Source organism: Ambystoma mexicanum, chromosome 5q (genome assembly GCF_040938575.1).
Source record: "Ambystoma mexicanum isolate Mex_15411 chromosome 5q, UKY_AmexF1_1, whole genome shotgun sequence".
NCBI classification, from domain to species: Eukaryota; Metazoa; Chordata; class Amphibia; order Caudata; family Ambystomatidae; genus Ambystoma; species Ambystoma mexicanum.
Window position 1 is genome coordinate 55,534,234 of NC_090933.1, and position 25,361 is coordinate 55,559,594.

At 44.3% G+C, this 25,361-nt stretch overlaps 1 protein-coding gene across 12 annotated transcripts in view; it reads right to left on the reverse strand.

Moving 5' to 3' along the window:
- Positions 1–25,361, reverse strand: part of LOC138497200 (poly(rC)-binding protein 3-like) — a 3,473,032-nt gene that overhangs the window by 1,628,382 nt on the left and 1,819,289 nt on the right. For all 12 annotated transcript variants that reach the window (XM_069620521.1, XM_069620517.1, XM_069620516.1 and 9 more), the window contains one exon: positions 23,506–23,568. The gene's annotated coding sequence lies outside the window, so the exon portion shown is untranslated. The remainder of the gene's footprint in view (positions 1–23,505; positions 23,569–25,361) is intronic.

A 25,361-nucleotide genomic window follows, 5' to 3' on the forward strand; every position in this document is an offset into this window, starting at 1 on the left:
TTGCGGGAGACACCCCCCCATCCCCATACTTACCCCACCAAAACACCTAAACACATACCACCAAAAGTTTGAACTTTTGGTAGTTAGAACCTTTCGTGGTGTGTGTTTTAGGTCTTTTGGTGGGTTCGGTAATTTTTATTCTGACATTTCATCGGAAACGCGAGGTGTTCAAGGCCATGGCGGTGATGCTGGTGGGGATGTTATTGGTCATAGCACTGTTGGATGAGCTAGTAACTAAAGGGTGGCAGCTTTGGTTGGTTCTTTTTGGAATGAACATGGTAGGGCTCTGTGCCCAGACATTGGCAATAAAAGGAGACTTAGCACCAAACGCAGCCGGTTCTGTGCAAGTTGGCTTGCAATTTAGGGACATGCAGGAGGGATGCATAGAAGCACTCCTTGCTGGCAAAGGATTCCGGCTTAGGATATGCACAGAGTCCCCAATTGGCCAAGTTATGGCAAGGTACATCTGCTGTAATATGGGAATGTAGATGCCTATTGCGAACTGGAGGGGCATGGGGATTATGTGTTTAGCAGCGGGGTGAGATGAGCATGCAAATAAACGTGAATTTCTTATCTTACCTATGCATGACACTGTAGTGCTTTGCAAGACCAGAGTGGTGGGTAGTTGTATAGAGAGGCAGGTGGTGTGTAGTTAGTATGAAGCGGAGTTATTATGCCCAACGGTGTTTATAAACAGGGTGGGGTAAGAGGTGGGTGGGACAGAAGAGTGCAGCGGGGACACAGTAGCCATTGTTAGAGGTGTTAGTGCACTGCTAAGGTGAATAATTACCTACCTTTTTGACAAGGGTACGGGGTGGCCCTCCATGGCCAGACAGGGGCAAACAGGAGTGGTGGTCCTTAACGGAGGTCCTTGAAGGGGGGCTGGCTTTGCCTGCCGGCTCCCTGGGTCTCCGTGGGTAAAGGACTGGCATAGCTAATAGCACATTACAGGGGCAGGACAACAGGCAAACAAGGCCCTGGGATTGAGGTTGCCACAGCTGCGTCCATTTTAACGAGGACCCGATGCTCTGCTGTAACACAGTGAAGCCCAGCAAGGCTTACCTCTGGAAGGCCAATATGAGTGACCTGTTGGATGTTGCTGAGTTGTTGGCATGATGGTTGTGCCTGCTTCTGGCCCTTAATGGGTGTCCTTGAAGGCAGGCCGGCTTTGCCGGCCGGCTCTATGGGTCTCCGAAGATAAAGGACCCGGAATGTAAGACCAACCGTCTTCATTTGCCTCTTCCCTCTGGATGTGCCCTTTTAGTTTTTAATTGAGTTGTTTTAAGGCTTTCAGTGATATGCTTTTCATGCATGGAAAATATTTCCAATCCACTATTTACATTGCGTGGTGCTGGACAAAGCAATACTTGATCCAGTGCCACCTGCTTTTGACTTCAACTCGTTATTCTCCAAGTTATATCTAGGTTTGACGGAAAAATAGTCTTTAAGCTAGTGTTGTCCCTTGTTCTCCCCAGCTTCTGCCTTTTTAATGGTTGGGGGCAAGACCTTACAAGATCTTTTTGGCACTATCCCTAAAAAGAAGGTTACAGTATTAGCTGACGTCTGTAGTATGGGCTTATGTACCCAACGTGTAGCTATCAGGGCATTCTAACACTGTTGTGTCAAATGATTAGTCTTAACTTGTCCGATGAGACGTCTTATCTGTGTCTCTTGTGTTTTTGGTATGTTGCCACCTACATTTCCACATCAATCTTCTTTTTTTCATTGCATGCTCAATGGATTGTCTCAAAACATGTTCCATTTATTTTCATTATGCTCATTAAATATGGCATTGTTGGAAAGCCACAACAAGTGTTTGGCGAGTGGCGTATTAGCAGCACGTTGTAATGAACAGAATGACCAAAATACAAATGCAAACGACCAAAGGATGATCCGACAGATCGAAACATGTATATGATCTATTGTAACAATTTGGATCCTTGACCAGGATGAATGATTAGGGACAATTGTAAAAGTAAACTCTTTTCGAGTGCAAGTGATTTAGTTTATTCAATAATGTAATATTTTTACCTGCACTTCCATCACCCTGAAAACTCTCGCTGGTTTAAAGAACACATGATTGATTGATTGATTGATTTCTTATTTATTATGCGCCTATACACAAGTGTTTCAAGGCGCAACAAGGCAAGGAAGGGGAATAAAGGGAAGACAAGACAAACAATCTTATTAGGCCTTGTAAAATTCAGATCTTGCAAGTGCGCAATGGGAAATGCAGGGGAGAGGGTGTAGGAGGAAGTGCAACCAGGGCAGCAGGCTCTGCGTTAAGTGGGAGGGAGGCTGGAACAAAACGTTTCAATCCAAGCCAGAAGGTGCAAGGTAGGCCAGGTGGCAGAGCAAGGTGGGCAGGCGACATGTGCAGGAGGGCTCGTCCGGAGGGGGCATGGTGCCCTGTAAGACTCAGGGGGTACCAAGCAGCCAGTCAGCAGAGTAGGAGGAGCAGGAGAAAGGGTAGGTCAGCAGAGGAGAGGGAGAGAAAAAGAAGAGGAGAAAAGGAGGGTCTTGAGGAGCTCCCGGGACTTAAGGAGATCCGTCTCAACACAGAGACAGGCAGGGAGGCCATTCCAGAGGGAGGTTCCTGCAGAGGAGAGAGATTTTCCCCCCACACTCTGCTTGGAGAAGCGACTGCCCCGCAGAGAGGTAGCGGTAGATGAGTGGAGGGCTCTAGCAGGAAGTTATTTAGGACAAGAGAGTTGAAGATTGTAAGAGCTACGACCCCGAGAAGCCCTGTGGATGATGCAGAGGGTCTTGAACTTGATCCTTACAGCCACCAGGAGCCAGTGGAGGGATTTCAGGGCTAGAGAGATGTGGTCCTTGGGATTGAGGCCAAGGATAAGTCTTGCGGTCCTGTTCTGGATAAGTTGCAGAGAGCGAAGAGTAGAGTTAGGCAGGATGAGAAAGAGGCTGTTGCAGTTGTCAAGCCTAGAGAGAACCAGGGATCTGGAGAGATGTGGCGGGAGAAGAAGAGAGCAGAGTCGAAGATTACCCCAAGGTTTTTTGCCTCACAGGAGGGTGAGGGGAGAGGGCCCAAGGAGGGAGGCCATAGTGAGAGAGGAAAAGCGGGAGCAGGGGTCCCAATTAGGAGGAGCTCTGTCTTACTGGCCTTAAGGCAGAGATTGTTGGAATCCGACCATGCCTGAATAGCAGATAGACAGTCAGGAGTGCATGAGGCGGGGATGAGGCCGAGGATAGCCTGAAAGAGAGCTGTGTGTCATCCGCATAATACTGAAAAGTAGAGGAGAAGGTAGAGATCAGGAGGGCCAAATGGGCAAGAAAGACATTGAAGAAACAGGGTGAGAGGATAGAGCCCTGGGGAACACCACACATCGAGAGACAGGTGGTGGAGAGAAAGGATCCAAGTTGCACCTGAAAGGATCGGCCCGAGAGGAAGCACCATTGCTGAAAACACTACTGCCCTGATTCATGGATTCTTTGCGCTGAAAAAAAAAACGGGATTTGTGCACCATTCTGCCCGCATATCCCTGTTTAACAAATGGGGATTTGCAGGCAGAATGGCGCACAAATCTGTTTTTTATTTCAGTGCAAATAATCCATGAATTACCCCCTACATGGGCTACGGGTCATAAAAACACATTTTCTTCAAAACACTCTACATAACACACAGAGCAGTCCACGGCCATGGAGCAGAATTTATACAGGGAGAAATCTCAATCTATAAACCAAATAGAACACTAAGGTCCAGCAGCGACATTCACCTCGAACCCAACCAGTACTCAAAGCGTAAATTCGGGGGTCAGCATTTTTCTGCATAGCGATAGGACTTTGGAACTTGCTCCCAAAGGAAATATAAACAAAAGAAGATCACCTAAAGTTCACCAAATTAAATAAGAGACATCATCGAAGACAAACCACCAACACAACACAATAGAAGCACCAGAAACCTGATTGCCCGATACAGGGCCACCCAAAGAAATAAAGCATCCTACTGCAAATCATCACAGAATAATATCAACTCAATGGATCAACCCAACCTGCAGAGAAAGAATCAGAAAAACCAACTACTAACCCAACTAAAAACTCTGTAATACTCTGCATAGTCACTCTCAAAAATGGAACAAATCAGACACATACCTCTGCAAGAGAGAAAAGAAAAAAACACTGCAAACATCAAACACTCCACAACACACAACAGGACACTAAACGAATCTCACAGAATTCTCCCGCATGTATGCGTGCACCGAAAACCACCTCACGGCGACCAACAAAAAACAAACGAGCACACAGTGACCTGTTTTTCTGTACTGAAGCTACCAAGAGGAGCACATCAAAGCTCTCTTGCGCTTTTCTCTCTCATCCCACTAACTAAGCCCTCCCAACCCCCTTTATTTTCAGGTCCACCAAAGCACCTGGAGGCCATGAAAATGCACAATAACATAACATAACATCCGTGGCGAGGGAGTTGCCGAGAGTTGCCTAGCAGTCACTGCAATCTACGGGGAAGAGCAGATGAGGTCGTTTTGTTCTTACTATATATCAAAAAAGAAAATTTTAAAAATGAAAATTTAAAAATGGTAACAACAGGAGCTAATAAAGAAAAGAAAAGACCTGTTAAGCCTCCTTTGCCCAGGTCATTTACATTGCGCAGTCGGGTGGGGAGACCAAACTGCTACTTTAAGATCAGGGAAGTCCCTAATGCGGGGCATTACAAAAATAAATATTTTGCCTAGAGTAGGTGTTCTCAGCTCCTCATCATGTACCCAGGCTGAGTCCTCATCTCAAAATACACTCCTTAATGAAGTTGGACAAAGTAAAAAAATGGACAGTACAAAAATTACTGGCTTTTTTTCGGTATTGCCCAATAAAGCAACTGTCACGACTCGTAGGGATCACAGCAGGTTTCCCAGTCCCCCCTCTATGGTGCCTAGCCCCTCCCGATCTCATGCCCAGTTCAAGGATTCACCGGTACCCTCCTCATTACCGGTACCCTCCTCATTTAGATTGCCACCACATGGTCCCCTGCGTTTTGCAACCCGCCCGCTGCGGCACCCGCTTCAGTGGCGTCTCCCATGGAGATTGAGGGATCGGCTTCGTGCAGCCGCACTTCCGCATTCCAGGAATGCTTCACGTTCCCAAGACATGGCTGATGGTCACATGACCCGGAAGGTACGCACGCGTGTGGCAGCAGATCACTTGACAGGAGGCTGCGGGTCACGTGTCCAGATGGGGAGCGAAGCGCCAGTATTTAAATGGCCGCGTCGGTGCAACCGGTGCTTCACAGCTGTTTAAATCCTTGGACACTGTTCGGCGCTACGTACCTGATTTCTTGAACACCCGGATACCGACCTTGGACTGCTTCACGGAATTGTTATTGGATCTCCTTGGTTTTGTCTTTTGAATTACCGGTCACGAACCACGGACTGCTTTTTGGACTTCGCCTTCTTTATCCCTGGCACTACGATCACTTGTCCTTATTCTGGACTTTGACAACGGGTGGGCCCGTTCCATCTCAAGTGCGTCTGACCTTCTGGCAATACTTCCCTGATAGGGAGGGTCCTGGAGAATCCCGGAAAAACCCCATAGGTATACCGGAGTACCTAACTGCTCCACTGGGTAAGACTGTTCCAGCTTGTTGTTGTGTTGACTAGTGGTTGTTGTTGGGCGCATAACTTAACCGGTGCTTTCTTTGCAGTGGTCCAGGGTTTCCGAGGGTCTGCGGTTCCGGAGGAAGAAGATCTCCCACCTGTGGCCTCAAGGGTTGCACAGGGAGTCTTTTTGCTCCTCCCTGTGCGGCACTTGTGGACAGAGGACTCTCCTGACTACACGACAGTCAAGTTACAACAGACTGTGAAGCCAACCTGTCGTGTAGTCATGCAGGGGGCCGCAGATGAACCCCTGGCTGCTATGGTACAAGCCATAACCGTGTTACGTGCTGATATGGCCGCAGCCACCACTGCCACACACCAGCGCCTGGACCACATCCAAAGCACCAGATACCCCTTGCCTCCCGATACTGAATTTGGGGACATCCCATCGACTTCACAGCCCACGCCTCTTCCTGTCCCGCCATCCTAGGGTCCCATACCAGTGATACTACCGTCCCCCTTCCCTTTGGCTGCCCCCGAGTGGTTTCATGGGGACCCCAGTAAGTTCAGGACCTTCTTGAACCAGTGTAAACTACACTTCCTGTGCAGACCCCGGGCTTTTCCAGACTCCACCACTAAGGCTGCCTTTACACTCTCCCATTTAGCTGGTACAGCTGCCGCTTGGGCCAATCCCCTCCTGGAGGAGAACAACCCTGCCCTTTATGACTTCGACCTATTGATTACGGAAATGTCAAGGGTGTTCGACACTCGTTATAAAATAAAGTCCCGTGATTTAGAACTCCTGGACCTGGGGCAAGGGAAGGGCTCTTTGATCGAGTATATTACTAGATTTAATCAGTTGGTAGCAGAGACTTCCTGTCCCGAAAGCAAGAGGTCCGTTGTGTTCTACAGGGGCCTAAACAACGCCATGAAGGATGCCCTTGCTGTTGTTCCTATGTTACCCACCACATTCCAAGACATAGTGGACTTAGCCTTACAGGTAGACGCCCGGCGTTCAGAACGAAGAGCCGAAGCAGGTTTTCCACCACTGCCCGGTGCCTCAGCTACCCCCAATACCACTCCTGAACCCATGCAGATAGGGGGCATACGGAGCCTGATCACACCAACAGAACGAAAGCGTAGAAGAACAGACAACACCTGTTTTTATTGCGGCCTAACAGGGCACTATGTCAAGGAATGTCCACGCAGACCGAAATTCAAGTTATCAGGTTTTCGGACTGCTCGACCCTAGACACGGGGGCTGGGTCGAGCACCTCTGGTCTTACCCCGAACGCCACACCTGCTTTCGGTCGCATCAGGCCGATCCATGTACAAGCAGTTATCCAGCCCACGCCCGGAATCTCACACCCTGTTACAATCATCATAGACTCTGGGGCCATGGGTAACTCCATCGACATCACCCTTGCGCATTCCCTGAACCTACCGCTCCTGGCCAAACCCTTACCCGGACCTGTACACGCGGTTGACGGCACTGCCTTGATATCCGGATCTATTAAACAACAAACGGCCCTGATGCTCTTGACAATCCAGTCAATCCACACCGAAACCTTGAGCTTCGATCTCATCGCGATGCCTCAGTTCAGTCTTATATTGGGGATACTCTGGCTCCAGGAGCACAACCCGTTGATAGACTGGAAGGCTGGTTTAGTACACTTCGAGTCTGATCTATGTCAGCATTTCTGCCTTCCCGCCAACATCGGGGACGCTACACCCGCTCAAGCTCTGGGTTCCATTGCTCACCTGACCATCAGGGATGCCCCGGTAGAGCACCACACAGTAGTCCTGGTTTCCACATCTGTACCGGCCCAGTACCAAGACTACACTGGGGTATTCGATCAGGGTTCATCAGAAGCACTCCCGCCTCACCGCCCATACGATTGCCCGATAGATCTGCTACCCGACAGTGTCATTCCCACGGGTCGGATCTACTCCCTTTCCCCCGCTGAAGATGTGGTTTTGAAAGAATATATCCAAAAGGCCCTCCGCTTAGGTCATATCCGCCCCTCCACTTCTGCAGCTGCTAGTACAATTTTTTTTGTCCCCAAAAAAGAGGGTGATCTACGTCCATGCGTAGACTACAGACAGATTAATGCCATCAAAGTTAAAAACAGGTATCCCATACCCTTGATCACGCCCCTGCTCGACTGTCTCTCCCACGCCTCCATCTTCACCAAATTGGACCTGCGTGGGGCTTACAACCTGGTTCGTGTACGCCCTGGCGATGAGTGGAAAACCGCCTTTTGCACTCGCTACGGGTTGTATGAATGCACAGTAATGCCCTTCGGTTTATGCAACGCTCCGGCCACGTTCCAGAGGTTCATGAACGACATATTCTCCGATATCCTGGACGTGTTCGTTGTGGTGTATCTAGACGACATACTGATCTTTTCTCAAAACCTGAGTGAACATGTACAGCACGTACGCGAAGTGCTTTCTCGCTTGCAGGCACACTCTCTCTTCGCCAAGCCAGAAAAGTGTCTGTTCCATGCTGACTCCGTGGAGTTCCTTGGTTTCTCTATCACTCCTGGGGGGCTGGCCATCAACGCTTCCAAAGTACGGGCCGTGTTGGATTGGCCTGTTCCAAAAAACCTGAAAGCACTGGAATCTTTCCTTGGCTTCGCTAACTTTTACAGGCGCTTTATTTCGGGTTTTTCTTCTCTGGTGGCTCCTCTCACCTCTTTGACCAGCCCCCGCACTCCTTTCTCGTGGGCGGACACACATCAACAAGCCTTCGAGGCCTTGAAAACGGCATTTACCACCGCACCCGTTCTGCAGCATCCAGACCCGGAGTTGCCTTTCATCGTGGAGGCCGACGCTTCCTCCTTTGCTCTAGGCGCGGTTTTGTCACAGATATGCCCCTCCTCTGGCCGACTTCACCCTGTGGCCTTTCACTCCCGCAAGTTCACTGACGCCGAATCTCACTATACGGTGACTGAAAAGGAGCTCTTAGCAGTCATGGACGCTTTTCGTGTGTGGAGGCATCATCTTTTGGGTGCAAAGCACCAGGTCACTGTGTATTCCGACCATCAAAACCTGCAAGATTTGGCCTCCCTGAAATGTGTCAACAGCAGGCAGGTCCGGTGGCACTTGTTCTTTGTTGCTTTCGATTTCGTTATCAAGCACCATTCTGGCTCAGCTCACGGAAAGGCTGACGCCCTGTCCCGTTCCCCTGAGGGCGTGGCCTTACCTGTTTACCCTGACACTCTCCTGGACTGCGGCAAGGTAGTGTGTCTATGCACCCCGTCCTTGCCCTTGCTCGATGCTATACGAAAATGGGTTATCTTACACCCCGATCAGTTATCCGAATGGGATCCCGTGTACCATGATGGCCTGCCCTTTGTATCGGATAGGTTGTTCCTGCCCACTACGGACGCTCGCAACATGGCGCTCGAATGGTCCCACGATGCCCCTGTGCACGGACACCCCGGTCAATCTCGTACCTTGGCACTACTCAAATGATGGTGCTGGTGGCCTTCCATGAGGAAAGATGTAGAGCGCTACGTTAACACATGCGCCATTTGTGCACGGTGCAAACATCGTAGGGGTCGCGCTGTGGGTCTCCTTCTCCCGTTGCCCGTTCCCCCCAGGCCCTGGCACACCGTGACCATGGACTTCAGCACGGATCTACCTCGGGTCCTGGGCTTTGACACTGTATGGGTGGTTATTGATTTGTTTTCCAAGATGGCCCGCTTTGTTCCCTGTAAAGGAATACCCACTGCCCCTGCCATGGCCAAGCTCTTCTTTGTTCACGTCTTTTGTCTCTTTGGGCTCCCGTCAGTCATCATCTCGGATAGGGGTTCTCAGTTCACGTCACGCTTTTGGCGTGCATTGGCCAAACTGCTCGGTATAGACGTACGCTTCTCGTCGGTTTACCACCATGAAACGGATGGTCAAACCGAGAGGCTTAATCAAACCCTCGAGCAGTACTTGCGTTATTTGACTCTGCAACAACAGGCGTTTTGGTTGCGAGTGGTGCATCTCGCAGAATTCGCATATAACAATGCTGTCCACTCTTCCACTGGTTTCTCCCCTTTTTATGTACTCTACGGTCAGCATCCCCGTGTCCTACCCATCCCTGATTTGTCCTCCACTGTTAACCCGGCCGCGGCTGCCTGTGTCAGGGACCTGGCCTCCGTCCATGCCCAGACCTCGACCCATCTCCTCGAGGCCCAGGCATCCATGAAGGCGCAGGCTGATAGACGGCGGGTGTTGGCCCCGCCGTATGCCGTGGGGTCGCGCGTCTGGCTGTCCACTCGGCATCTGTGGTTGGTGGGGTGTAGGAAACTCCTGCCTTGGTTTGTTGGTCCTTATCTGGTGTCCCGGGTTCTCAATCCTATGGCTTATCGGCTGGCTCTCCCCAGGTCCTGGCGGATTCACCCTGTTTTCCATGTCTCCCTTCTCAAGCCCTGTCCTGTTCCCACGCGGCTTCGTGCCCCCACGGCCCCGGTCTCTCTGGTTTCCCCTGTCGTGTATGAGATCTCTGCAGTCCTGGGTTCCCGGGTCTTTAGGGGTTCCCTTCAGTATCTGGTGGACTGGTCGGGCTATGGCCCTGAGGAACGGTCTTGGGTTCCTGCCGTGGACGTCCACGCCCCCCGTCTGGTTGCCCGGTTCCATCGGACAATCCTACCTGCCCACGGGGTCGTGGGCCTTTGTGGGGGGGCTTTGTCACGACTCGTAGAGATCATAGCAGGTTTCCCAGTCCCCCCTCCATGGTGCCTAGCCCCTCCCGATCTCATGCCTAGTTCCAGGATTCACCGGTACCCTCCTCATTACCGGTACCCTCCTCATTTAGATTGCCACCACATTGTCCCCAGCGTTTTGCAACCCGCCCGCTGCGGCACACGCTTCAGTGGCGTCTCCCATGGAGCTTGAGGGATCGGCTTCGTGCAGCTGCACTTCCGCATTCCAGGAATGCTTCACGTTCCCAAGACATGGCTGCTGGTCACATGACCCGGAAGGTACGCACGCGTACGGCAGCAGATCACGTGACCGGAGACTGCGGGTCACGTGTCCAGATGGGGAGCGAAGCGCCAGTATTTAAACGGCCGCGTCGGTGCAACCGGCGCTTCACAGCTGTTTAAATCCTTGGACACTGTTCGGCGCTACGTACCTGATTTCTTGAACACCCGGATACCGACCTTGGACTGCTTCACGGAATTGTTATTGGATCTCCTTGGTTTTGTCTTTTGAATTACCGGTCACGAACCACGGACTGCTTTTTGGACTTCGCCTTCTTTATCCCTGGCACTACGATCACTTGACCTTGTTCTGGACTTTGACAACGGGTGGGCCCGTTCCATCTCAAGTGCGCCTGACCTTCTGGCAATACTTCCCTGATAGGGAGGGTCCTGGAGAATCCCGGAAAAACCCCATAGGTATACCGGAGTACCTCCACGCTCCACTGGGTAAGACTGTTCCAGCTTGTTGTTGTGTTGACTAGTGGTTGTTGTTGGGCGCATAACTTAACCGGTGCTTTCTTTGCAGTGGTCCGGGGTTTCCGAGGGTCTGCGGTTCCGGAGGAAGAAGATCTCCCACCTGTGGCCTCAAGGGTTGCACAGGGAGTCTTTTTGCTCCTCCCTGTGCGGCACTTGTGGACAGAGGACTCTCCTGACTACACGATAGTCAAGTTACAACAGCAACATATCAGAAAATACAAAGTTTAAATAAGATAATGATGGTGCTATCTCCATCCACTTTAATTGCAATAGATAATAACAATTCTTTCCCCAACATATGTTTAAATCTGCGGGGAGGGCACGTCGGAGCCATTATCATTAACAACAATACCACCACAAACAAATGTCTCAACAGATAGCTAGCACAAATCTGTCGGTCGATCGAGATTTAAACAGACTTGCTTCCATTTCGTCGGACAATTGGACTAAGATTCTTGTGCTACTACCCTAGAGGAAAACAAATCAAGAACATATATATTTCAATATGTAACATCCATGAAGACTAGTATAGATAGTATGGCTGCCACAGCAGAAGCTATATTTGCTCTGTGCTTGAGATTAGTGTTACACTAAAAACGTACTGGCAAAGGTGGTGGACCACACCATCTAAAACAGCAACACAAGAATACAAAATGTTGATTTCTTTGATGATGAGGATTATGGTACGCCCCTAACAATTCCTTCCATTAGTTAGGAAAAAAGTGAAATAATTGGGTTGAAATTGTAACCTTATAGGGGTGAAGAATCCTGTTTGAATATGGAAGAAATCATATCTGGGAAGAAACACAAATTACAACCAAGGAAACAAATGGTATATTGCAAGAAACACTGAAACAGGCATCAGAGAAAGAAAATGGTGGGTCAGAGAAGTGAGTGTGCACAGAGAAGAAATGAACAGGCCTTGGCAGTGTCCAATCAAGTAGACATTGTTTGTGTAGAAGATGGAGTATGTTATGAATTAAAACATCAAAAGGAATCAAATTTGCTTAAAAAAACAGTGACACAAGCCACTAGTACTTTAGATAACTGGCTATTGGGCCAGGAAGTGGCATACAGTGACACTACAGAGCAAAGACAAACACATCATTTGGTGCAACAACAGAAATATTTAGAAGTCCAACAGCCCACACAAATACATAATCCAGAGGTGGTACATCAGACTCCTGCTTTTGTTTGGATATCAGGGTCAAACAAAATGGTGCAGCTGACAGATTGCAAGATGGAAATCAATTAGGCACTGGTTTCGGTGATTGGTATCAAAATGCACAAAGCCAACCAGTTTCTGTATCAGCGAATGAATGTGAGGGAAATTTGCCTCCTAGAAATACCATTAGAATATGCGAGAAGCATACCTCTTGTGATAGCCCATATATTGATCGGTTATACAGTCTTTATAATGAAAAATACATAATGAATGGAATTTATAACGAAAAATAAATAACGAAAAAAACAATGAAAATATAAGTGGGGTGTGTAAAGGGTTCAATCTTGTGGGGAAGCGGTTGGGGTGTTTTGTTATAGATTCATTTGTTGTTAGTTAATTTGTTAATAAGACATGGAACCATTAATCATTCACAAGTTTTATGGTTAATACATTTAGTACCAGACTTGGAAATCATTTCCATGAGAGACTTGCTTAAGGTGGAACTGCTGGAATTGGGCAGTAGCAGCAATTGAGAAGATCCCACATTTGTTTCTCCAGTTGTAATGGACCGTATTTGTGCATCAGTCAACTATCTACAAAAATTCGGCTTTGAAATACAATATAAAACAAAATAAACCTTACACAAATAGTGACTGAACATATATTTGATCAGAGAGGTTGTGATAATCAACAACAGTGGTATGCCCAACTGTACATTGAGTCTGAATTGTCCCAAATTCAGATGGTGCAGCCTAGAATTCTTGGTAAAGCACCACAAGTTAGAGCAAAGAAATGATGGTACAATCAAATCTGCGGTCTCAAAATTTAGAAGAAAGCCCTCTAAAAATATGATCATGGAATACTAGAGGATATGATTCTTTTATTTCTCAGAACGAAGGAAAGATGCTATTGGAATCTTCAGATTTGTTTCTACTGCAAGAGACTTGCATAACTGGCAAGCTGGCTATTGATGGATATACCTTATTCACATGGGGCACAAGTAAAGGAAAGCAGGGACGCCTAGTGGTAGTCTTTGTATTCGGGCCAGAAGCAATTTGAACATGACTAAATACCCCTTTGACAACCTAAGAGGAACCTGTTATGCGCTATAATTACGGACTTTCCTAGATTGAAACAAAAAACTCTGGTAGTATCAATCTATGATCCACCGGAAGGCTCATGTAGCCAGATATTGGAAGGCACTCTTGGAAAATTTCTAGAAGCATGGCAGGAAGAAGTTCCAGATGGGGCAGTGATTATAGCTGGAGACTTCAACGCTCACTGAGGTGCTATTGAAGATCTTCAGTTAGAAGAAAGCTATTGTGAGCTGTGAAAAGGAAAAACAAAACATCACAGTTCACATCAAAATAAGCTTTTGAAAAAGGGAAAAATCTGCTCAAGTTTCCTTTTGGATTTAGAGTTGCTTCCATTGATACCCAGAGACTGCTCATCATTACGGAATATAAAGACCGAGTTCGGCAGGTGCAACTCCATGTGTCTGGATGCAAGTTTGACCATCGCATCATGTACGCAAGTGCATCTGGTCCTATAAGGTCACTTTTAATGATCTTAGTGATCATGCAACGCTGGTAGTTACTCCGTCCTTAAAAAAATAAAGATGGCTCAAGGCAGTTATTCTACTCTAGCCATCAGTAGCATACAGGGCAATAGAATTAGATGGTCAGTGTCAGATAGAAGTGGAATAAAACATTTTTTGTCTGAGTATGCCTTGCATGTGGGTCACAAAAGCCAGGATATTCATTTAAGTATCTATACAGATGTGAGAATTATTATTGCCTCCTTAAATCGGGAAAGTCCTCACAAAAAAAGAGGGGAAGCATCAGATTCCAGTTGATATAGTCTTATAGAAGGCTAAACAAAAATATCGAAGTTGCATTCGCACCATAAAATTCTCAAAGAAAAATACATTTGATAAGAAAACGAGAGAAATAGATGTAAAGCCAAGTATAAACAGTGGCTAATATCTCATAAGTCAAGCAGAAATTCAACAAATTGGAAACTGGTGTATCGATTAATAAGAGCCCATGATGTAAAAAAATGTTGACACCTATATATGTCCCATATTTTGTCACAGGTACCTAAGGAAATCAGTTCCATGTTTTAGAAATGCTGGCGCAAATACATAAATAGCCTGTTTTGGAAAATACCAAATGGAAAGGATAATTTGCAGATGCATGAAGGCATTAAATTGATGAAGAAGAAATATATTGGATCAACATGGGTCTCAAGTCATCCAGGGATCCGGGCCCCGACAAACTTCCAAACATAGTAATGAAACAGAGTCATAGCTTGTGGACATAGATACTGTGTGCTGTATTTAGACAGATTGTAGAGAGTGAACACATACCAGATAGCTGGCGTTGTTCCATTCTGATACAGGTGCACTAAAAAGGATCATATTCTGACCCTGTCATTTCTAGATTATTGGCAATGCTAGATGTTAGCAGAAAATCTTTGCCAAAATATTGCTACTACAGTTGAACAAATGGGTTGCAGAAAAAAAGCTTCTAAGCCCACAACAAACAGGCTTTAGAACTGGGTGTGGCACAACGCATAGTATATGGGCACTACAGGTGCTTGTAACAGAATCAAATTGTAGAATGAACAGCTGCCTATATCTGTGCTTGCTTTGTGGATTATTCCTAAGCCTTTGATAGTGTAAATCAAGGGCAGTTGTGGGAAACATGTATAAAATGGGGCATTGATTCAGACCTGCTATTTTTTATTCAGGCCTTATTTATGGATACTAGTGTAGCAGTCAGAACATCACAGGAAGGAGTGTTAACGAGCTTTAACAACACAACTGTGGGAATGAAACATGTGCTCTACAATCTGTATGAGTGTGATATGGGTAAGAAGATTGAGAAGCGTTTAAACTTCTTCCCTAATCTTGCTGGTAAGAGCATAGGTTGGCGGTGGTATGTGGACGATACAGTCCTGATAGAACTCACTCGATTGGGTCTCCAAAGATCAATACAAGATTGCATGAATATGCGCAGGCAAATGGGCTAAGGGTAAATCAAAAGAAGACAAAGATGGCTGATAGGAAACATCGTAGTGTTCTCTTCTCCTGGCATATCAATGGAGATAAACTGGAGGTTGTCAATCCTTATCTCTATCTAGGATGCCCGATCCGCACCTATCCTGTAGCATCCTTGTTTAAAGACATCATGTATACAACGGTCATTGGGGGCTGGCAGGCGATGGAAAACTACATAAAATCAAAATGCGGGTTTCTGCGGAAGCCCTATGAAAGATATACAATAAGCATAGTTCCCTGCATATTGTACACACTTGAAACTGCTCCTGAGAAGGACATCAACTGGCTAAAGGCATTGGAGGGGAAGCTGCTTCGGTCAGTACTGGGTTTGCCTAAATCAGTCCCGGCATAGGCAATTTGCCTAGAACTGGGCCTACCTTCATTGCATATGTATTGTAGCAGGCTATACATTAATCTTCACTATGGGCGGGAGCATGGTGATACCTTAATGTCCATTATGTCAGATTATGTGCATTATCTGGAAGATGGCAGTAGAGAAAGGGGAAACAAAATAGCATATGAAGAACTTGAAAAGGTTGCAAATCGGCATTTAAGTGAATTGGCTATTGCTATCCCGGAAATAAATGAGCATGGTATTTTTGAGAAATTAGTCAAGAAAAAATCTCTGGACTGAGATAGAAATAATAACATTAATGTTCTGACTCAAAACAGATGGTATATAGAATATTCCACACAGGGCCATATGCCGGTATCGCAAACATATTTACCAAAACCTTGTTGCCCTAACTTTCATTACGTTCCTGAGTTTTGAATATCCTGCAGGTCCTTGAATATACTGGGGCATGGCAGGAATTGGACTGGAAAGACGTAAATGCTACCTTTGTAACTTAGAGGTGGAGACATCGAGACACATCCTGACAGGCTGTTCTGAGTTTAAGGAACCTTACAGGAGGGGTTATGATGTCCTCTGTTTTGGCAATGGTTTGGAAACTGATCAATTATGGTCAGCAATATGTACTGCAGAGTCGCTGGTTATCGGGAGAATAGTTCAGCGGCAGAGTGCTCGCCTTGAAAGCAAGACAACATGAAGCAACACAGGTTCGATCCACGGGTCCGTGCTTAGAAACCTCAGAGTATTAAGCGCGTTATAAATAACCTATCATATCATATCACAGCAACAGCATATCAAATCTGTTTTATTGCTCGAAAACACTTTGAACTACTGGGTTGATAGGGATGTTAATTGAATTTAAAATATTGGGAATTGTTTTTAATAGGAACCACTCATGTAGCAATTGAGTACCTGTTTTATATGACACTGTAAAATAGGTATACATTTCTTACTTGTGATGTTTTTTATGTATTTCTTTGAATTGCTGTAGGAGGTGCAAAAAGGTGGTAAGCTAAAAGCACAAAATGAAAAAAAAATTCAAATAACATAACATTTCAGCTGATATCATATTTTAGGATAGGGGCACCTTTGTGTTTCTTTCAGAAAGTTGGTTTCAGCCAAAGACGCAAATGATCATTGAGTATTTGCAATAGGTGATACTCATGATAATGCTACTACACTTGCACGGCATGATGTCAATAAAGGTATTCGTAGTAATACCATCAGAATTGAGTGCACTTTGGAGAATGCAGCAAACCCAGACATCAGACAGGCTACTGAATCCATCAGCACAGGAGTTCTGATTTCTAAATTCTACCAAATTTCAGATTCATTTGTTCCTCTATTTCCTGATTTAAATGACTATACTGGCGACATCAGACATATTTTGAAAGGTGGCTTCCATCATTCATACTTCATTTGCTAGTGGTGAAACCCTCTGGGGAATGTTGCACAATTCCAGAACCCACTTTCCTTAACAGTTCGAAACATGTACATGATCAATTACAACACTTTGGATACATAACCAGGACAAATGATTAGGGACAATTGTAAAAGTTATTTTTTTGTGCAAATGATTTTGTTTATGCAATAATGTAATATGTTTACCTGCACTTTAATCACCCAGAAAACACCTGCTAATTTAAAGAATACATCACACCAGCACTGAGAACACTACATTGGGTACCGGTCAAAAATGGAATATTGTTCAAAACACTCAGCATAACACACAGAGCAATCCATGGCCACAGAGCAACATGTATACACGGAAAAATCTCCATCTACAAACACAATCGAACACTAAGGTTCAGCAGCAACATTCACCTGGAACCGAAACAATATGCAAAGCATACATTTGAGGATCAGCATGCTCCTGCATAGCAGTGAGATTTTGGAACTTGCTCCCAAAGGAAATATGAACAACAGAACATCACCTAAAGTTCAGAAAATTGTTTCAAACATGGTTTAATAGAAGCACCAAAAACCTGATTGTCCAAAACAGGGCCACCCAAAGAAATCACCACAGCCGCAAATCACCACAGAATAATGTCAACTTGACGGATCAACCTAACCTGCAGAGAAAGACACAGAATGACCGAACACTAACCCAACTAAAAACTCTGTAAACTCTGCATACTCATCCCAAACACTGAACAAATCAGAAACATACCTCTGCCACATAGGGGAAAAAACACTGCAAGCTGCAAACACTCCACAACAGACAACTAAACCAATCTCACACAAATCTCCCACATACATGCATGCACCAACCACCACCTCACAGGGACCAACTAAAAACAAACAAGCACACAGTGATCGTTTTTTCCAAACTGAAGCTACCAACAACACATCAAAGCTCTCTTGAACTTTTCCCTCTCAACCCTCTTCATTTCCAGGTCTGCCAAAGCACCTGGACACCATGTTAATGGCAGCAGTGCAAGGTATAAATCACAGAAACATAACATTTTAGCTAACATCATATTTAAGGACTGGCCTACTAAGACCAGATCCCTAATTCCGGAAGGAAAATGACTGCATGCTTTATAGAAGAATCATTGGTGTTTCTTTCAGAAGGTTGGCTTGAACTTAAGTCGCAAATGATCATCAAGTATTTGAAATTGGTGGTGCTCACGATAATGCTCCTTGGGCCACACTTGCATGGCATTATGCCAATAAAGGGATTCTGTGTAATAGCATCAGAGTTGAGTGCACTTTGGAAAATGAAGCAAACCCAGACAATGGGCGACAGCATTTTGGATCCGGGCCACAGGGAACACGTGATGTCTTTCCACGTGACCCGAAGATCAGTGTCGCCAATAACATAGGCAAAAGTGGACAACACTCCATCGCGCTACTGAGACACGAAGCCCTACCAGAGGATTCAACAGACAAGGTAAGCCACACGAAATTACAGCGGATTGAATCATTGGTAGCCTACGTGCGACACATGAATGATTGTGGTTATTTTTGACATCTAGGAGATTCATCGTCCTAGACTCTCACTGACTTTGACGGTCTCTAGTAAAACATAGACCTCTCCACGCCAAGTACTGGCATGACTAAGACTATCTTAGTGAGGGCGCCTCCCCTCACAGTCTAACCGCCGAACAGAGGTATTTATTCCATACCTACCAATTCCCTTCATGCCCATCTTCCATGCTGGCTTACTTGCCACATCCTGGTATCGCACACATGCATATTTATGTGTTGTGTTCACAGGAAACCTCCCCCTTTGCCCGACAATTCAGGTGCAGCTTCTGCAATACACAGAACCAGCGTTTTCCCGCTTGCGTAACACTACGGGCACTTAGGACTGGCTACCATATCAACCACATGGATCACAGGTAACAAAAAAGTGTAGGTCTAGATCTTCTTAATTTGCTTAAATGCAGAAACCCTGCAGCAATCCAAATTTGCCTGTGAACTTTATCAAATTCATGCTACATTGCAGCTCTGGTTTTTCTGTTCAATTGCAGAACGTCCTTACGTTGGAACTGATGTACGGACTCAAACCAGTTGAGCTCAATCGTACAAGAACAACTGCCAGTATAACATTCATCCATCACACATATGGTAAGTTAACTTTCAAGTATTAGCGCAAGGTTTTGTGAAAAACGCCCTAAGCCGGAAGTGCGCAATCCTCTTCTGAATTAAGTGCACAGACCATCAAGAAGAGTGTGCTGCAGCAGTGGGGAAGGTTAGGTGATTTTTCACTGTCACCTAAAAAGTGTATGTAAGCTTGGATGGGTATGTTCACTGTCTGCGCTCACTAACTGAAGATATATCGAACCAAACATTGTCAAAACATGAAAGCACTTGGTGGGTGTTTGGTTTATAGTTATTGGTAAACAACTTAAAACTAGTAATGTGAAACCAAAATCTAGGAGTAGAGGTTGAGTTTTCACATCTGCAAAATGTATGCAAATTCAACCATGTGAGAACAAATAATGTGAAAATAATTGACAAGTTCAGATTGGTATTAGTAAATTGTCATACGAATCGTGTCTATCACACCTGAGTTTCTACACAAAGCAGTATACATTTTTGCAGTAATGGTTGTGCATCGTTTTTAGACCACACCATAAATATTGTGGAATGAAAAAAATGTAACTTAAATTTGAGCCATGCCACGCCAAATATTGTGGAATGAAAAACCGATTAGTATGACAACTTACTAATACCAATTTTAGTGGTTGAATTTGCATACATTTTGCAGATGTGAAAATGCAACCTGTACTCCTAGATTTTGGTTTCACATTACTAGTTTTAAGTTGTTTACCAATAACTATAAACCAAGCACCCACCAAGTGCTTTCATGTTTTGACAATGTTTGGTTCGATATATCTTCAGTAAGTGAGCGTCAACAGTGAGGATACCCATCCAAGCTTACATACACTTTCAAGTATATAAATTCGACAACTGCACAGAGATCCCAACTTGCTTTTGGAGTTACAGACACCCTCTATGCATCCCCCATGATTCTTAGGTGGGTCTTCTGCCTCTTCTTTTCCCGTCTGTTGCTCACACATTTCCGGTATGATAATGGATAGTGTTCTGTAGACTCTATGGCGATGGTATGTTACTTGCACACCTATTTTTAAATCACCTTTTACCTCTTTTAGATTTTCACCCAATGGAGGGGCTATGGAACCTAAAAATAGAACAATACTTAATCTATGAATGAGATTGTAAAGAGCCCCCATTAATATGAATTGTGTCCTTCTCTTTTTTATTTTATTTATTTTGCTCCTCAGGGGTCTTCCAAATAACTTGATCTTGGTCCTGAAGAAGGAGGAATAACTTGTCCACTACCGCTGAAACGTACTCTGCCCTGTGTGCACATCTTAGGCACACAGTAAGCAGGCTACTCAAATTAGAATATTTAGAATCTGAGACTTACGCAGACCCCAGAGCCCATGAATTGTCATGTGGGCAGGTTTTTCCAGTTATAGCACCTAGCAATTAGCTAGATAGAGAGGTACCTCCACATCCTAACTTTCTGGTTTGAGGTTCAGAATTCCCTCTAAAACGTGTTTCTACCATCTGTTCCAGTATTATCGATTATATATAAATGCATGTTAAATATTTTATATGGAAATAATGTGTGCCTAACTAAATGAATAATACATTTTGACATATGGTGTAAAACGAAAAATGTCCGAATCTAGCATCATATGTGCGTGACAATTCTTGGTCACGTCCTTTCGATAGATAAAGCATGAAACTCAGAGCACGCTTGAAATTCTCACACATTGTAATAGTAAAAATGTAATCTCTTATTAAATGACTTGCCTGATGAGACAACCCTGTGTGTTGTAATTCATGATGTCTCCCCAGTCCCGGTCAGAGTAGGGGCTGGTCCTCAAGTACAAAGTATCAGCCAAGCTACTTCATCCTTCAGCACAGAAGTCCCGATTTCTAAATTCTACCAATTTACAGGTTCATAAATTGTGCTATTTCCTGATTGATATGATTATTTTTAAAGGCCCCTTCCATTATTCATATTTCATTTTCTAGCGGTGGAACCCTGTGAGGGATGTTACACAATTCCACAGCCCACTTTCATTAAAAAAAGGGCCGTGAGATTTAACCAGCCAACCTACAACCTAATATTGACAAAAAGCCAATAGTGTGTGAACCTCCTTGTTTATCAGCAGAATCATTTATCATTTGACCAAGACAGTCACTTCTACAAGCTTCCCGATAAATGTCTTGTGGGATCATTGCAGTTGTTCCATAGTTGCAGGAATATTTGTATTTCCTTCCTATGTGGTTACTGCAGATTACATTCTGGCATATTCATGAAACCTCCTAGTCACTGGCTTTTGCAGCTGCCTCATTTAACACCACCAGGCAGTTGAGGCGCGTTTGTACCCCATCAACATGTTAGACTACCACTACTCTCCTGTATTGCCACTTCATTACAACATTCACATCCCACATCACTCTGGGGAATACAAGCTATACATCCAGGTCATTTTAATGCTATTTTAAATTATTTCAGTTTCTGACTATATTTGCCAGTTTCCTCTGCTAATCGCATTCTGTGCCATCTGATTATAGGAACATATTCTAATTAAATAATCTTTGAAAACCTCCCAAGAAATAATTGCCAGTACTCATCACTTAAAGTACTCCAAAAAGTTGAGCCATTCTTAAAACACATTGCATCCCTCCCCTTACACAAACATTCCACAGTCAACACAATAACTCATTCCAAGGCAAACAATGCCAAATCTTGGGTTTTGATACCCAATGTTAACTGCTTCCACTGCTGGCTTCCTTTGCAAATTAAATCATGAGCACATTTAGACTAATGAATAATGGAAGTGTATGCATTTCCATCTAGATATCTCCTTTCTCCACCATGTTTCATTTTGGTGTAGCAAACAAACACCTCTATACTGGATGTACAGAGGAATGCGGATTGGATACAGACACAGTCTTAATACATTTCTTACATAGTATGACGATCAGCTCGAAGGCAGTTGGGTGACAACAAAAGTCTCCTATCTTTTACAAATTGTAAATCGCTTATGATGCCTGTCACCCACAGAATAGCATTGCCGCAAGAGCTATTTTTACAGCACCAAATGGGGAGCTCATCGTTATGTTTTGATGTTTTATTGGATCAATGACACACACATTACCAACGTTTATTTTGCATATTCAATTTTTTATTAAAGTCATATTGTTTGCATACCACCTTTCATATCTTATATGTCAAATTCATAAAACATAATGAATTTATTTTTGGCAAATGATAAACACTTATACATATAAGATATACATTATCACTCCATAAATATATCCATGCAACTAGTAGTCCATTTCTATTAATACATCTTAATACATCTTTGTTTTTCCTTTTGTTCCAGAACTGTCAGCATCAAAGAGATGTGTGTTACATCCTTAATTCTTATCCAGAACGCTTTAGCACCTAGCATATATGATCCTCTAACAAAATGCCTGAAATTCCGATGATTTAATGTCAGCCATCACAGTGCATGTAGTGGAGACATTCTTCAAAGGTTCCATCATGGTTTATCTTTCCGAAATATACATCTTCCACCCAGGATTTCAAGAGTTTGAGCACATTTAAGCAGAACATCATCAAAAGGCATCTTGAGGCCTGGGTTTGAAATAGTCACGCATAAACCTGCTAAACACAAGGAAACTTGGTCTAATGAACAGTTCTCCTTCCTCTGCATTGATATTCCAATCCAAATTTAAATTGAGCTACTAAAACTATACATCCATTAGTACAATCAATTCTAAGCCAACTGCTTCATTATGGAATTCAACACCTTTAGGAAATCCTGGAGTGGAGGCCACCATGTTCTGTGCATGCCCCCTGCTTAGAATGCTCTCCTAAAAGCAGTATGAAGGTTTAGAAAACAACTAGGTTATGAAAATAACGTGAACTCTGCCTGTTCCAGCTGTCAGTTTGTATTCCAAACCAGAAGGCCACTTTCTTCAGAAAACTCAAATTACATAAAATAGCGTAACATAACAGGACAAAATATAACATGCAATTTGTTGTTGGAATTTCTTTGCAACAGACTAGCTAAGAAAAGCCAAGCACAATCGAGTGTTTGGATTTTGTATAAACGGAAGGGATCTAGGAAGAAGGGGTTGTATCAAGTAAGCAGGTTTCAAGGGGAAGGATTCAAGAGTGTATACAACTACAAGAAAGAGGGCAGGAGGAAAGTAACCAACTATTGAAGGAAGGAGCTTGTTGCATTGGATACTTGCTACAAATCTCAGAGCTACTTACAACATGTACTGAGCAATTCAACAAAGAAGGCTTGCCCACTAAACGGGCGTCCTTCTGCTCTATTGTAGCAATTCATAGAAAACTCTAAACGTCATCCCCACTATCACATTCCAAGATCATCTATTAAACTCACCCAAAGGTTGTGTTCTATGAATGAATGACAGCAGATACAATTCAAAGCAGCACGTGGTATCTCCTGAAAGACAAAATAAACACAATTAATTAATACATGCAAAACACACTGCAAAAGATGCATAGACACTTTTGCCATTTTAGGAATTATCACTCCACAGCTGTATAATCTACCTGTATATCAATAATGGAAAGTAATTACAAGTATTGAGTTGTATCGCGTTTGCTCATTTGAATTGTTGGTGTAAGTTTGAAATTAAAATTGCAAATGTTGATTCTTGATTGATCAGAAAGTAGTTTTTCTGCTTATACACAATATCTTCTAAATATGTGTTCAAGATATACAAATGCTAAAAGCTTTAGATTTTAACACTGTTAGAACCTGAAACAATGTTCAGTTCCAACTTCCTATTCATGGGGGAGGAGAGGTAGCTACCACCCGGGATTTGGTGGCCTCATGCCACTACCGGTAGGTTTCAGGATATGGTGCGGCTCCAGTGAGGATGCATGACTTGCTGATTGGGATACCCAGTGGACAGAGTAGAGTAGGTGCATTCGTTTGGGAGTGCAGCTAGCTTAGTCCTGTCTCCATTTATGTCACCATGACTGTCTAACAGTCGGCCAAGTGGTGGCATGCTGGTCTTGAAAAACATTCCTTCCTTTGGAATTTTCTTTTCATGAGATATGTTTGGAGGGCTGCATGCTCTGGTAAGGGTGACATATGCCTTCAGGCATGAGGGTCGTGCTGTAATTTGTGGGATTGCTGAACGTTTTTGGACCACATTTTGCAGTGAGTATTTTCAAACCTAGAAGAGATCCCACTCTCTCTTTCCTCTTTAAGTGGCTTGACTGGGTTCTGCCAACTGTGGCAGTCCTTATAAAACCATCATTGCAGCTGCCTTACACCTGGTGTGTTTTGTTGCTTTTCCAAAGGAATCTTCACTCTTCGCTTGGTCTTTGCTTCCATCAATGTTATCATCAGAAGCATTACTGATGACTAACAGAGGGTAACAGGGATGAGTTAATGATTGTGTCACTTCTTTACTCCTCTGCATTACTCTTTGTCCCCAAATCTCTACTATTGTTTGATATTACATTCATTTGGGCATTACCACTCCAGTTAATGTTCTTTTTATGTCTATCTGCCATATTGTTTTTATTTTTAAAGACAATCATCTATTTTGATTGCTATTTATATTCTAACCCTTCCACAATCATGTTTCATTTTCCCCACTACCAGCATGCCCATCTTCTTTAAAATAATACTTCAAATCAAACATATTTTAATCAGTATTAAAGTTCCAAATATACTGCAGAACAATAGATTTGACTTCTAGTTTATCAGCAAGGCAGGCTTTCAGAAGTTAAATGTTCCCCTCTCTCTTCCTGTACTGTCTGGAAGCTATGTCAGCGTGAAACCTTAGAAGGGGAGAACTCGAGGTCTCCTGTCTACCTGTTGGGAAGGACAGATCTGGAGTTTCTCCCTGTAAGGTGTGGTATAGTACTTGTGTAGACAGGGTGGTCAGAGGGTAAGTCTGATTTTCCTGTCTCAATCCCGCACCCTGGATTGCATACAGGTTTCCCAGTAGAAGGTAGTGATGGTACTATGGAGGTACGGTTGCTGATGCTGTCTCTTGCAGGTGTCAAAACTAAGGATTCACTGATTTGAAGATTTGGTTAGAAATTGGTTGGTGTTTTAACCTCGTTGGGGCATGGAGTGTTATTCTCATCTCACCCAAGTCCTGGAGTTTTGTTATCCCTTGGGGAGGAAGTTGAGGCTTTAAGCTCCAGATTTGTAAGGTTTTCTATTCCCAGAGGGAAAGAACTTTCAAAAATGTTAGGGAACTGAGAAGGTTG